This window comes from Lissotriton helveticus, chromosome 5_1 (genome assembly GCF_964261635.1).
Source record: "Lissotriton helveticus chromosome 5_1, aLisHel1.1, whole genome shotgun sequence".
Taxonomy (NCBI): Eukaryota; Metazoa; Chordata; class Amphibia; order Caudata; family Salamandridae; genus Lissotriton; species Lissotriton helveticus.
Window position 1 is genome coordinate 141360996 of NC_136065.1, and position 14581 is coordinate 141375576.

The window sequence follows — 14581 nt, forward strand, 5'->3', positions numbered from 1 at the left end:
TAGGCCACCCTATCAAATTCCTGTAGCCCTTCCACCCTCATTCCATGGACATCATCTGCCAATCACCCTGGCACTTCTGACTTATTGTTCCTCAACCCTCCCTGCTCAACTCTCACTCCTGATCGCCCATCACCCCCACACTTCTCTTTCCTTAATCACTACTCCTCACTTCGTGAGTAAAGGAGGATTCCCCTGTACACCCCCTCGATTTCCACCAACTCGTGATTATCAACCGAGTCAACCATCTTCAGTAGTTAGCTGGTTTTTATTGTACTTAATTTCCCATTACAATTTTTGCTTTTATTCTGGTCTCCAATGAACATGAAAGAGCAAGACACTAAGGATGTAAGTACTTTATGAGGAAGGTGATGGTGTGGCCATCCATTATTCTAAGGAATAAAATACACTCTGCTCTACAAGTAACCTCAGAGTTCCACGACATTATAAAGGTACTCGACCTTCGGACTCATGCCTCAATAAGGTCTTGGAACTCCAGTGACGTACAATATCCTTATAAAGTATGGTAGAGGGTACTTTATCCCATATATTATTTTATGCTATGCATGACCTCCAAAACTATCTTTCCCTGATTTCAACTGCTCATTGGCAGAGGACTAATGGGGGAACCATACAAAAGATGGACTTTCCTTTCAGTCTCAAATGTATTAAAAAATAATACCTGGCCTTTTCCCATCAACCACCTTCTGTGCTTTTTTTTGGCAGTTTATGTAACCAAAACTCGACCTGAAGTTGTTGCGAGTGCTTTACATGAGCACCAGTCACATTGCATCATGTTTTTAGGCAAAAATCACAGGATGTTGAGCAGACGCTGAGATTCAAACCTGGTTGCGCAGTACCGAAGTCAGCAGCTCTGGCTGTAACGCCCCATCCTTTCCCTCCCGAAGTCGTGCTCTCTGCTTGACTGAGGAGCAAAAAGCTATAAATTCAGCGACAGACTCTCCGAGAGCCCAGTCGGAGCAGCCTGGAACTATTTCATGGCAACAACTGTTGTTTCCCACTCTTGCTCCATCACAGCAGCAAGAGAACGAGATGTACTTATAGTATACAAAACACTAAGAGTTAATTGTTTCCCAATGGATCCATTTTTATCGCTTTTAGGATAAGCCAACATACAACATAAATTTGAGTTAATGACCGTGAGGATTCCAATTTATGCCGTTCAAGTTATGTGCAGCTATGAGCAGCTCTCATATATCACAGTAAACAATCTCAGCACTGCGTTGTCTTTAGGTATGTTCAGCCTATGAGTCATTAGTATGTTACACAAGGATTTCCACCACAAACTCATTAACAACTGAGCTACTTTTCTGAAGCGAAGTTGTTTGAAAAAGAACAACGATGGATTTACCGTCTGTCCACCAATAAGTCTGGACTCAATGACGAGATCCCGTGGGGATCAGTGTTGCGACGGAACTGACTCATTTATCATCAATTTTCCCTGTCTCTTCCTCGTCATGGTAACCACAAGTTGATATTCCCAGTCTGGTAGACTAATTCCTGCATGCTGCTATTTTTACACCTACTGTGCGTGAGAGTGGGTCATCGTTACCACTTATTAAACCCCAATCATGGGTTTATGTAATCTATTATAGGAGTTTACACTGCTGTGGTTGAGTTCTCTCTGTGTACCTTAGACAACAACAGTGGCTTCCATTAAGCTGGGCCGCATTACAGTTTTTGTGCACACATTAATCGCTCAAACCTAATCCTGGTGAATCAAATAGCCGTGTATTGCCCACACTGTTTTATGATCCATTGAATCCAAACGTTGTTGACCCTGTTATGCTGCGGGAGGTCTCTCCATAACAAGTATTTATACTTTGTTGGCACATATAACAAGACTTATTGACTATTGTTCTTGCTTGTGATCAACATGGGTTCAAACGATGCTAATCCTGTTATTCTGACAAGTTAATCTCGACAACAATGATTTACACTATTTTGGCACAGGCAGTAAGACTTACTCATTGTTGGCTGATAAGTTCATTGTTTTTGAATTTTTCGCTCCCATGATATTCAATTCCAAACCTCTGAACTATCTCCGAGAAGCCACGGGGTCTCGAACCCTGAATCCTCGTATTTTTAACTTGGTCCATTTAAATCTTTTCATAGCGCCCAAGGCAGGTCCACGTCACCGACGTCCGGTCACGTTGGTCACGTGACCGGCTTGACACAGAATATGTAAACAGCCCGGCTCTGTTTCCTATCCATTTTCGGGCAGACGGCAGTCCTTGAATATAGGTGCTGAGCGGGGAGTCGCGAGCGTAGAAGTAAGTACGGATCCAGCGTTTCGACCTGTCGACTCGTTTCTGTTGGTGAGTCAACAGTTTCACGGAGGAGTTTCTAAAGTTTCACCTTCCTCCTGACTCATTTAGAGAGGACGCCGTGTGAACATTTCCCATACCGCTCTGACCCAGGAAGTCTTCCTCGAATCTGTAAGTGCGCCCCTCCCCCTGCTCGGCACAGTTAATTCTGCTGTATTTATACAGTTTGCCACAGGTGTTTTCCCTTACTGAGGTCTTTAGTAATTTTTCGTAAGTCTCTTAAATTTGTAAAACGATTTCCTTGCCCTACCCAGCTTTAATACAGGTTGGGTACCAGCAATGAGTTCCCAAACCACTTAATTAGTATAAGCTTGGATACGCTGGTATAATAACGTTAGTTGCATCCTTGGGAACTCATGTCACAATAGTCCTTGCTTTGTAACTAATCTAAACAGGGCACTATGTACTAATCGCACAGAGGTCTTTGTATCTTTGAACTTTGTCCGTCGCTGCAGGAGCAGCTTACTTGCCATCCAGCCCTTTTCCAGGCTCTACAGTCACCAGCGCGAGGAGCAGCGTGTGAGCGAGGCAGCAGAGGAGGTGAGAGGTGCGGCCCCGGGACTGCGAGGACCAGCAAGCAACACCAACAGCTGGTCCTCTTCCCGAGGGAGCCGCGCCCCCTCCCAGTGCCACGCCCCCAGTCAGCGCTCATTACCTCTCGCGGCCCCCGCTTCGCGGGTGCCACTCGCACAGAGGTCTTTGTATCTTTGAACTCTGTCCGTCGCTGCAGGAGCAGCTTACTTGCCTTCCAGCCCTTTTCCAGGCTCTACAGTCACCAGCGCGAGGAGCAGCGTGTGAGCGAGGCCGCAGAGGAGGTGAGAGGTGCGGCCCCGGGACTGCGAGGACCAGCAAGTAACACCAACAGCTGGTCCTCTTCCCGAGGGAGCCGCGCCCCCTCCCAGTGCCACGCCCCCAGTCAGCGCTCATTACCTCTCGCCGCCCCCGCTTCGCGGGAGCCGCTCGCACAGAGGTCTTTGTATCTTTGAACTTTGTCCGTCGCTGCAGGAGCAGCTTACTTGCCTTCCAGCCCTTTTCCAGGCTCTACAGTCACCAGCGCGAGGAGCAGCGTGTGAGCGAGGCCGCAGAGGAGGTGAGAGGTGCGGCCCCGGGACTGCGAGGACCAGCAAGCAACACCAACAGCTAGTCCTCTTCCCGAGGGAGCCGCGCCCCCTCCCAGTGCCACGCCCCCTCTGACCCAATAGCTACTAAAGAGAGAGTACACCACGCAACGCGGGACGCGCGCGGGTCGCAGCCCGGGCGAAGCCCGGGCCAAGGGCGGGCCCGTTGTTGCCCGTTAGTGCCCGATAGAGACCGGACCGGGCCACCCCCCATAATTCAAGAAACCTCAGCCAGTAGACCACAATTATGCCGCCGAAAACCAGGAGTACCGCAAAGACAAAATCCAAGAACGCCCAGGAGGTAGCACAGATAACCGGGCCCATTGACTTATTCATCTCACGAACCCACGAGGTAATCAATCAGAGTATCTCCCTTCTTGAAAAGAGAGTGTCACTGGACCTCATGAATGCGAAACGATCGTCTCTAGGTACCATAGCAACTGCCCCTTCTCCCATTCATCTTAACCCCCATAATTGTTCCCTTCCCGTGTCTGTGTCTGTACCCGACATTAATACAGTTCCATCTATAGTAGATCTTTCCGTAACTCAGTCTGAGTCTGACCTATCATTAACTTTAGACAACTTAGAGGCAACCCCTGACTTGGCGGCCTGTCAAACTCAGGAAGAATTCCAGACCAACTCAAATTTGCACCTTCAAGGAGAAAGGGAAGGAGCCATCCCAAAACAAGGCAGCACAAAATGTATTGACAATGCAGCAGCCACGGCTCCTTGTTCAGGTCACGTTATAGACCATCTAAACCTCACAACACAATCCCTGCAACAAAACACACTTCTCCCTCCTGCAGCTAATTTCCCTCATTTCACCACCCTTAATGAGGCCACTGACAACCTCTGCAGAACATGCAAAGTTACCTCACAAGTTTTGACCACAACAAAAGATCTCTTGTTTCAGTACCTGAAACCCATCCAACTCAGCATCAGAAACCTGGAAGCCCAGCTGACCATACTTTCTGCAACAATTCTTGATACCAATACACGCATAGAAATAAAGGGCCAGCGAAATGCCCCGCAGTCCTTAAAAACCCATCCTCAACTACAACCACCTAAAGCAACAAAACGATCAAATCCGACTGCCTTACCCTCAAAAAATCACAAACAAAATACTACGAACCAAAATCCACAAATCAAAACTCCCCGATTGCAGCAGAGTAAAACCACCGTGGTGCCGAACCAACAAACATCTAATACAGGCCCGGCTACCCTAGACACTCCAGGACCTGTGACAAATAATCCCAGCAATTTTCACTCTATAAAAAAGCCAGTACCTCTTCCACCAAAATCAGTGTCCCCCCACTCTTCTCCCAAAAATTTCCCCCAAAAAAAAAACACCAGCAATCAGACGTCCAGCTCACTTGCCCCCAGAAGCCACTCCGTATACAATAGTGCTTACCGGTGTACCAGAACTAACCCATGATACACCTGAAACTGCATGGTCACTCAAAAACAAGGTCATGCAATGGCTAAGCATTAACAGGCCTTTAGAACCCCATCACTCGGGAGGGATCTCCACAACCCGCAGGGTAGTATGGGTAGGTAAAACAACAAAAACGACCCGCGGGGACTGCATTATAGTAACTTGCAGAGACCCCTCCGTAGTGGATCACATCTGCGCGTGGCCCTCGCTGGAAAAAAAGGGGGGAATTGATGCTCGGCATCTTTCTTTCTTTTATCCTCCAGCAAGACAACCTCGCTATACCCCACCCTGGAACTGGCACCAGACTCCTAAAGAACCATGGAACCAGTTGGAGTATACCTACGACCACGGAAGCAGAAATGCCCCGAGAGATTGGCCAAGGCAATACTGGCAAGATAGGCCCCTTCAATCCAACGAAGGCTGGCAGAGCTTTCCAACGCAAAACCGCTTTGACTGCCTTGAGATGGTCGATTGACCACTCAGGGTTGAACCCAGGAACATAAACACCATTATCACCCCACAACTAACAAACCCAATTCAGCTCCGAGCACCCTCGGAGCCCATTCCCTGTAACTATAAAAACCTATACCCAGAAACGTCAATTGTCTCCCCTAACACTCTTAACAATGTTACCCGCACAACCTCCATAGATCCAGACAGAACCACCACTGGCTTGTACCATCAGCAAATCACAATTCCTAAAGCTTCTTCTAACCCTCCACAGGCCCAAATACTTCAATCGCCAGTAATCCAGACTGCGAATACTTTGTTGGTTACACCCCACGTCTCTGCTGACTCCACAAACCTGAGTTTTTCCACTGCATACTGGAACATTGCAGGCTTGCCCTCAAAAATAACACTGGGGTTATGGCTTGATACAGCCAGGGAACATCAGATACTGTGCCTACAAGAAACTTGGTGCACAACCCCATTACACCTTGCGGGATATAAAACCTTGTTCACCTCAGCAGTGCAGGGAAACATGGGTAGACCAAAGGGGGGGCTCACGACCTATGTTGCTAATACCCTCCCCCTCAGAGTGAAATTACTAAAGAAGTCCCCAACATTTCAAATCATGCAAATCATGCAGATAACAGCACCCAAAGACAATAACTATATATTCATAAATTACTATAATAACTCTGGTACCTCGGACTGCTGGTCAAACCTAGAAGAGATCGCCACATTTTTATCTTCGCTTCAAAACGACAACAATACATCTGCAACTCATATCATCTGGGGTGGCGATTTCAACTTCCCTTTGTGCCCAAACCACAAAAATGGAAACTGTGGTCTCCAAAACGAACTTGGCAACCCTATACCTCACTTTGCCCACTCGATATGTGGAAACAAACTTAACGATATCCTATTCTCCTTAGATATGGATCACGTGAACGAACTGGTTGACCCGCAGCAGGATTTCTTACCTACCTTTCATGGGCGAGGTTACTCCACAACCATAGACTATATAATAGCTTCTAATTCACTCAAAGGGCAACTAGCGAACTTTGAAATCGGGTCAAACCCAATAAGTGACCACTACCCGCTCAGTATAAAAATTAACATCGAACGGGCAAGAGCTCACCCTGAAAAGCTGACCTCCCTTAACCAGCAAACACTGTCCATCAATAAACTGAATGGGTATACAGTTAAATGGGCAAAGATCGACCCGGAAGAGGTGACACAGAGGGTCCTTGGAAAAACTGAACAATGGCTATCCAAATGTACGTCCCTGGAGGCACCACCGCAAATAATCGTCAGATGTTTCCAGAGAATTCAGGAAGCAATAAGGGATGAGCTATTTGTCAATTTAAAAAATAAGATTAAGTCCCCTACCACGAGATGGTTCGACACCGCTTGTCGGAAGGCACTTTCATCTCTTAAAGAAGCCCTGCGTAAACCTATGAGAGATCCCCATGAAATCTCTTACCTGAGAAAAATATACAACTCTGCAAGGCAAGACCGCAAAAAACAAATCAAGCAAGATCTTTGGCTACGATTACACGATAGTGCCCGAAGAAAAGACAGCACCGCATTCTGGCAAATCATAAGATCTCCCTTCTTGGCCAATAGTGCAGACACCGAACATCTTGATGTGGCAATAACCGAGGAAGACTGGGTTTCTCACTTTGCAAAAATTTTTGGGACACCCTCAGATTCCGCAGCAGATAACCCAACACACGTGGTCCAGCCAACGAGTAATGACATCTATCCGATTAAAATACACTTTCATCTTAATGAAATTACAAAAGCAATCAGGGCTTCCAAAACAGGCAAGGCCCCCGGCCCTGACGGTGTTCCAATGGACTTGTTTCTCCACGATGTAGACTTTTGGTCGCAGATAATCACCCGGGTTATGTCAGCAGTAGCTTCGATCCGCCTCTTTCACTCATGGTCAACTTCAATCCTCTTACCCATTTTCAAAAAAGGCGATCGCAACGATCCCGCTTGCTACAGACCAATCTCCCTTCTGGACTCCATGGGTAAGATTGCAGGTCGAGTACTCCTGGACCGATTACAATCTTGGGCCCGGGAGAATAACATCATAACCGACCTGCAATATGGTTTCCAGAGGGGGCTCGGGACCGTGGAGCAGGCCCTCAATCTTGTTCTCCTGGCTGGTAAATACGTTCACGCCAAAGGAGGAAACATCTTCCTCGTCTATGTCGACTTAAGTGCGGCATTTGACTGCGTCCAGCATGCGAAACTCTGGCAAATACTAAGCGACCTCGGCGTGGATCCCCCGATAATAACTTTTCTACGAGAACTCTACTCAAATGCTGAAGGCCGAGTAAGATTCGGTACCAGCGGCGAATTGTCCCGTCCATTCCAAATAATGAAAGGAGTAAGACAGGGATGTGTACTGGCTCCCTTCCTGTTCAACCTATATACAAATGGGCTTGAACAGGCTATGTTGGAAGGGAGCCAGGACCTCCCCCAGATAAATCATCGCCCGATACCCACACTGTTGTATGCTGACGACTCAGTCATTTTAGCACGGACTTTAAACCAACTTCAGACACAAATCAATAAATACGCAGCATTCATGGACTCACTTGGTCTCAAAATAAACATCAAGAAAACTTTCACAATGCATATCGGTCCCAGGATTAAAAACCCCAAACCAATAATGGTTGATAACAACAAACTGGAAAAAACCGCAGTTTATCCATACCTGGGAATCCTAGTGGACGATGCAATGAATTGGCGAAAGGCAATTGAAGCCAGGAACCTTCACTTCCGACGTGCAACATCGGCACTAACCTCTTTCTCGAGGAAATTGGGGAAACCAGCTCCACCCGAACTCCTGACCATATACTATGCAAAATACCATAGTGTGGCCACTTATGGAGCGGGAATCTGGGGTCACGGACGTATCGACCAGCTACAGGTCACTGAAAATGCTTTTATAAAATACATTTTAGCCCTCCCTCAAAGTTCCCCGATACTAGCCTCACACCGAGAGCTCGGCATGGAATATATTATTGACACCGTCCGATGCCAGCCTATCTTACTGTGGCATCGAATATGGTGCAACCCTGAATGTCACCTAACTCGCTCCCTCATCACTGACTGTTTAGCGCTTACAAACTGGCGAAAAATCCCGTGGCTAACCTATATATGTAACTTTTTTAAAGATCTGGACTGTGAGTCCTACTTCGAAGAACCTCCCTCAGTGGAAGACATCTCTAGGAAACAGTTAAAGTTAATGTGTATGGGCCATTTGAGGGATCTACGGAATCAGGCAGAGATCACTAAACCACTAAACGAAAAAATCTGTGCCCAACAGTCTGGAAAATGCATACAGCCCTATCTGACGTACTTCTTATCTAATCATGAAAGGTTTTTATTAACAAGACTACGCTTTAATATTTTCTTTCGTTTAGTTTCATTTCCGGAAACGCATAACTGGTCGCGCAACTTGATGAACTGTCCCTGTGACGGAATCTCCCCACAATCTACGATCCACGTAGTCCTTTTTTGCAAATATTATAAACTACCAAGGAAAACGTGGATTATCCCGATTCACCGAACCAGTGGATATAGACAATCCTTTCCAGTGTTTCTTTACTTGCAATCTCTAAAATCATTACATGAAGCTAAACTCATAGTGACTTTCCTTAAAGCAGTCTTAACAATACGTCGTAAGGTCTCTAGTCACACTAGTACTATATAGAACTGTAAAACCTATTTTTTTTTACTTAAAATGTCTCTTTTATTTCTGACTCTTTCTAACTTACTCATGTGTTCAAATTTTTAGTATGTACTTTTCATGATTATTCAAATTGATAATCGAATAAAAGTTGATGAAACGAAACTAATCCCTCAAAAGGTACAATAACCTGACTACTACACGAGGGGGTTAAGGACACAGAGGCATTGTCATGCCTTGATTGCTGTCTCACTACATGTGACTCATATGGATTACATGTTTATTGTTGTGTGTGTTTTAAGTGTCAGTTTGTTCTCTTTCTTTCCTCTACAGGTATCTTTGGCTACTGTACTCCACAGTGTGCCGGCACGGGTAATATCCGTGAGTAACTACTTTTTCACTCTTTAATTTTTACATTTTTCACATTCAGTGCCTCACGGGAGGGTGTACCTTAGCGCGTACATACCACCGGAGTGCCTTTTAGGTGTGGTCCTGACGAATGCTGTGCGATCCCGCTTTTTGAAAGCAGAAACATGTTGACCAGATATTGTAATTAAGGACACAGGTCTCCTAATAAAGAACCTTTGGTTGTCCGGTTTTCACGCTTTTAACCCTAATACGGGTTGGCCCGCATTAAATATTTTGTTTGGGTTCCAACCTTGTATTTTTTAATCTTGCACTCACATATTTTGCATATTCTTTTGAGTTTAATCACTATTACACTCACCATCAACCCGCTCCGCTGTAACTCAGGCGTTGTAGCACGCTGGGGCGGCATTCGGCCACCCCAGCGGGGACCCAATGATGAAGCATGTCACCAACTAGTGGTGAGTGAGGGTCCTTCTAAACAAGAGGTTACTTGCCTTTCCCTGTTGGATGCAGTCATTCTTGCCAACAGGGTTGTTGCCTCCTGATTGTTAGGATTGGACATGCCAAATCCTAGTTCTGCCTGAACCAGGTAGGGGTCCTGGAACAACTTGTCACTCTGTTTTTGTTTTTGCTTTTCACGTAGGTTACGTTTCACATAATCACTCCTCAGTTCTTTCTGATATACTTTATGGGGTACAGGAGTGTTTACTCGAGCCCTATCTCTCTTGTTGATATAAAGATAAAAAAAACTATGCAAAATTTGACTGTTAACCTTTCTGTTGCTTATACATATATTTAGGTGTTAAACTGGTACCAATAAGGGTTCATCCTATGCCCAAACCATGTTAACAAGTGTAAAAATTACAAAATCATGAAATAATACTATTGTATTGTAATTGCATTTATATAGCACTTACTACCCCTGACGAGGTGTTGACTATCACAAAATTCGCAGCATTACGCCTCATAATTTACATTTTCTTGCTGCATAAATTAATCTTGCCGTATAATTTGGACTTCCCTGCCGCATAATTCCAATGACCCTGCTTACACGTTGCATAGACTGCTCTGCAACAGGCACACTAACCAGACTGTTGTTTGAGTCAGCCTGTGACCAGAGATTACAAACAGCTGTTTGCTTCTAGCAACTTCACTAACCACCTGAACTATTTCACAAGTATTATTCCTTAAATTGGGGGGATAAACAATGGGGCAGATTTACGTTTCCTGGCGCATCCCTGCTAATCAGCAGGGATGCGCCAGGAAAGATGTGTCACACAAGTTTACCCTTACGCCACCACAGATGCGCCGCATTTACAATATGGCGCAAGGATGAACAGATGCGGGAAACATTCTAAACAACGAAGTTGTAATGACGACTTACCTGAACAATGAAGTCCGAACAACGACAAGACATGAACAACGTAGTATTAAACCACAAATCTTCTTAACAACGATTCCCGGACTGCAATGCACTCTTCTAACTTGGAAACCCCCCGCCCCCGCCCCCGCTCCCTCTCCATGCCTGCGGATCTGGCAGGGTCACATGATTTAATCAGCCAAGCAAGGAACGTGTCACATCCTCTACGAGCGCAGGTTTGCAGAGTGCATGCAGACACTCTCCAATCATGTTTCATGTTTCTCCTTAGGAACGTGACGTCAGCAACACGCCTAACACTCCTCACAGATTGTGGATTTCATCAGCTGTAAACTATGCCAGGGCATGTGCAAATGAGCAGGCGAAGGCGGAATATTATAATGGTGTACGGAAATGGGATGCGTCTATGGCAGAATTTCATTAAACTGTTTTTTGTGCTGCTAGTTTCTGTTCGAAATTCAGCAGCATTGCAGTGTGCCTGGCAGGAGGGCAGAGCAACCGGGCGAAGCGTTTAACATATTTAAATTTGTGAGTGCCATTAACAAGAAGAAATGCACAGCACAGTTATCCGGAGATGTAAGTTAAAAAGGCGCACTATAGCAGGGCTCCTTGGATTAATCAATATTTTGTTCTCCCATTGCCAAAGTTAATCAAAATCTACTTTGTTTAAGAAAAAAGAGAGTGAGGCTTCGGAACTAAGCCCTTTAACAAGAGCTCTCTCGCAGAAGGAAAGGAAGGGCGGTGAGGGATATTCGAGGAGGTGAAAAAAAAATAAAGCACAAGATTTGCCTCAGGTGTGTGTGGGTAATCGTGTTTATAGGTTTTTAGGGTGGGTGCAATTAGTTTTATAAGGGGTTGGGGATCTGGGTAGTAGATGTAAAGCAATTATTTAAAACACACATTCCTTTACCACGAAAAAATGTGGTAAAAGAATGCGTGGAAAAAAAGTCGTGGTTTAGACGAGGTCGTGGTTGCGACCTCGTTGTTCGGGAAGTCGTGGTTGTGGAACTCGTTGTTCCAACATACATCCACAGATGCATGTCGCATCTGCCGGCGTAAGATTGGCACAGTGCTGGTGTTGCGTCGTGGGGCGACGCAACTCCAGCACTGTTCCAACCCTGCCAATGTCCAACCTGGTGAGTCAAGCCTTACGCCTGCTTCAAGCAGGCGCAGGGTTTTGACGCAACATGGCCGTAAAACTGACTCAGTGAAATCTTGTATTGCACTGCTTCACTTTTATGTGGTGTTCCAGCGCCGGAACGCCCATCCTGCGCCGAACACCCACATGAAACCTGACGCAGGTTTCAGGTGGCGCAGGGCTTTACGTGACGCATCTCCCTAGATGCATCACGTTGTAAATAAGGCGCAATGTGGCGCATGGTTTACGCCGCCACTGCATCACAATAGTGACGCAACAGCAGCGTAAAAGTGTCGTAAGGGGCTTGTAAATCTGCCCCAATGTGTCTACGCCTATCCTCAAATAACTTGCACCCAGGACTACGGCCTCTTTCCGCTTCGCTGCTGCGCTACCACCCCCTCCCACAGGTTTTATGTTATTTTATGTTTATTCCATTTCCAGCCATTTTAGCCACGGGTGCACCCGCCTAAATTTCTTCTGGCTACGCAATTAAACCCTAGCCAATCACTTCCAGTTCCCAGAGCCCTGCGGACAATACCTTACTAGTTATGTGCAGGAGAAAATGGATTTCGATCAAAAAAGAGGATTGTAAACAATGTTATAATGCGCTTTAAGTGACACAAAATACGAGTTCAACAGCTGGAGACTTGCCTGCGGGTGACGGAGAAAATATCTGTTTAAGGAAGAGACACAATACTTCCGAAACAAGCGGAGAGAGGGAGCTGACAACAAAACTCTGCCGCATCTTCTCCTCTTACAACGCTGCTCCCTTGGAGAGGCCGGTAGGAGGCGCAGGCTTCAACTTCAAGAGGGGGCGTCATTACGGCGGCCATGACTTCAAGGTCGCCGGAGCCACAAACTTCACATAAATCCTCTTGGAAAATAAACCCCTTCTTCAAAATCTTTAAAAGTTTCATAAGAAAATAGAAACGCTGGGATTTTTCAGTAGAGGCGTTCATTTTTTTTATCCTTTTCTTTTACCAACAAGTGTGTGTTATAATCTTATTATTTATTTGTGGATTTATTTATTTTGATGTTAAAACAAATATTTGTACTGTTCCTTTCATATACATATATGACCTTGCGTATCAGTTTTGGATATGGATTGCAAAGCACTGAGTAGGCTGTTTCCAAGATGGCCGGGTAGCGTACACACAGTTGAGTATAGACTGTTCTACGCTACGAACTTTAGGGAGTATTAAGACGCTGCGCCGCCCCCTGGCCCCTGCACTGTCATTAAGTAGGGGTCGGGGCTCAGGGACTGTACACAGATGGGACCTGCAGACTCCGTGAACATTGCAGAACAACTTTGGCTCTCAGGGAAAATAGCAACTCTAAAAGACACAACGTTGTCCTGGAATTTAACAAATAGTACATAGCATTCTGGGCATTATACTTTTGCTTTTAACATTGGCAGAAAATTCCAATAAAAAAAATGTTCATTAAAATAGGTCTCGCATTTGTTGAAGCTGGAACTATTGGCATTGTAAAGGGCAATGTTTTGTACTTTTCAATAGGTCTTGTATTTGTTGGAGCTATTCACATTGTAAATGGCAATGTTTTTTATTTATCCTTGGGGTTTTATATAGCGCGAACTTAACAGCCTCAGTTGTGAACTTCGATTCATCAAAGTGCACAAATAAAGTGCTAACATTATAAATATGTTTACACGAAAAACAAGAACCCACACTTCGATGAATTTCACACCATATGTTTTTTAGGGATGAAAAAAGATAAGCACTATTTAATGTGTTTACCTTGGCGATTAGTTGCGCCAGTTTTATTCATCAATATTCACAAAAAGAGAACATGTCACTATAGTCAAGAGAAATATCAAAGCCTTAAACGTAATGGCCATTTAGTGTCCAATATTTACAATGAAAGATTCAATATTTACAATGCAACGATGTGATTTAAACAAAAAATTAACAAAACATACATAAATTGTGAAAATGTGCAAAAGTAGTACACAACCGTCCTTATGTGATATCATTTCACAAATAAAACGAGGGGAAGAATTATCTACATGTTTTTTCTCAACATAACATTTTTTATGAACCAACAGTTTTTTTAAAGACTGAAATGTAATATTTGGCAAAAATTGAGATTTTTAGTGGTTCTCCAAAAACCAACACGACAACCTCTCGGTAGAAATGTTGATAGGCGTTTAAATCATAAACAAATTTAAATGTTTACAGGACTTGATCCTATCCGCCTACGCGTTTCGAGTTTGTGAGGATTCTTCTCAAACTCTCTTCAGGGCCAAATGAATTCCATTCCCCATTTGTTAAACCTCTAGGGACTCGAGGTAGGTTAACTCATCCAAATAACTTGCGGAATTTTGAAGGATTTCGAAGGATTTGTGCGTATTTCTGGCTGTGGTTGAAAAGGCCATCTGCTCATACTGCTAATTTAGAGTTTCCATCATTTGCAAAATGCAGCGTTCAATTATGTTGCCTCGTGCAGTGTATTAGTTATCAACGTTCTCTCAGTATGCTTAACACTCTCACGGTGTCATCGCCATTAATCTTCCTCTGGCACCGCGGCTCTTTCAGTCAACGGACATGAATCCTTCGAAATCCTTCAAAATTCCGCAAGTTATTTGGATGAGTTAACCTACCTCGAGTCCCTAGAGGTTTAACAAA

General features: G+C 44.9%; 1 protein-coding gene across 1 annotated transcript in view; it reads right to left on the bottom strand.

Moving 5' to 3' along the window:
* The window catches only part of LOC144753027 (uncharacterized), a 78471-nt gene extending 65786 nt beyond the window's left edge, over nucleotides 1-12685 (bottom strand). The window contains exon 1 of the mRNA XM_078640830.1: nucleotides 12588-12685. The gene's annotated coding sequence lies outside the window, so the exon portion shown is untranslated. The remainder of the gene's footprint in view (nucleotides 1-12587) is intronic.
* Nucleotides 12686-14581: the final 1896 nt, after the last annotated feature.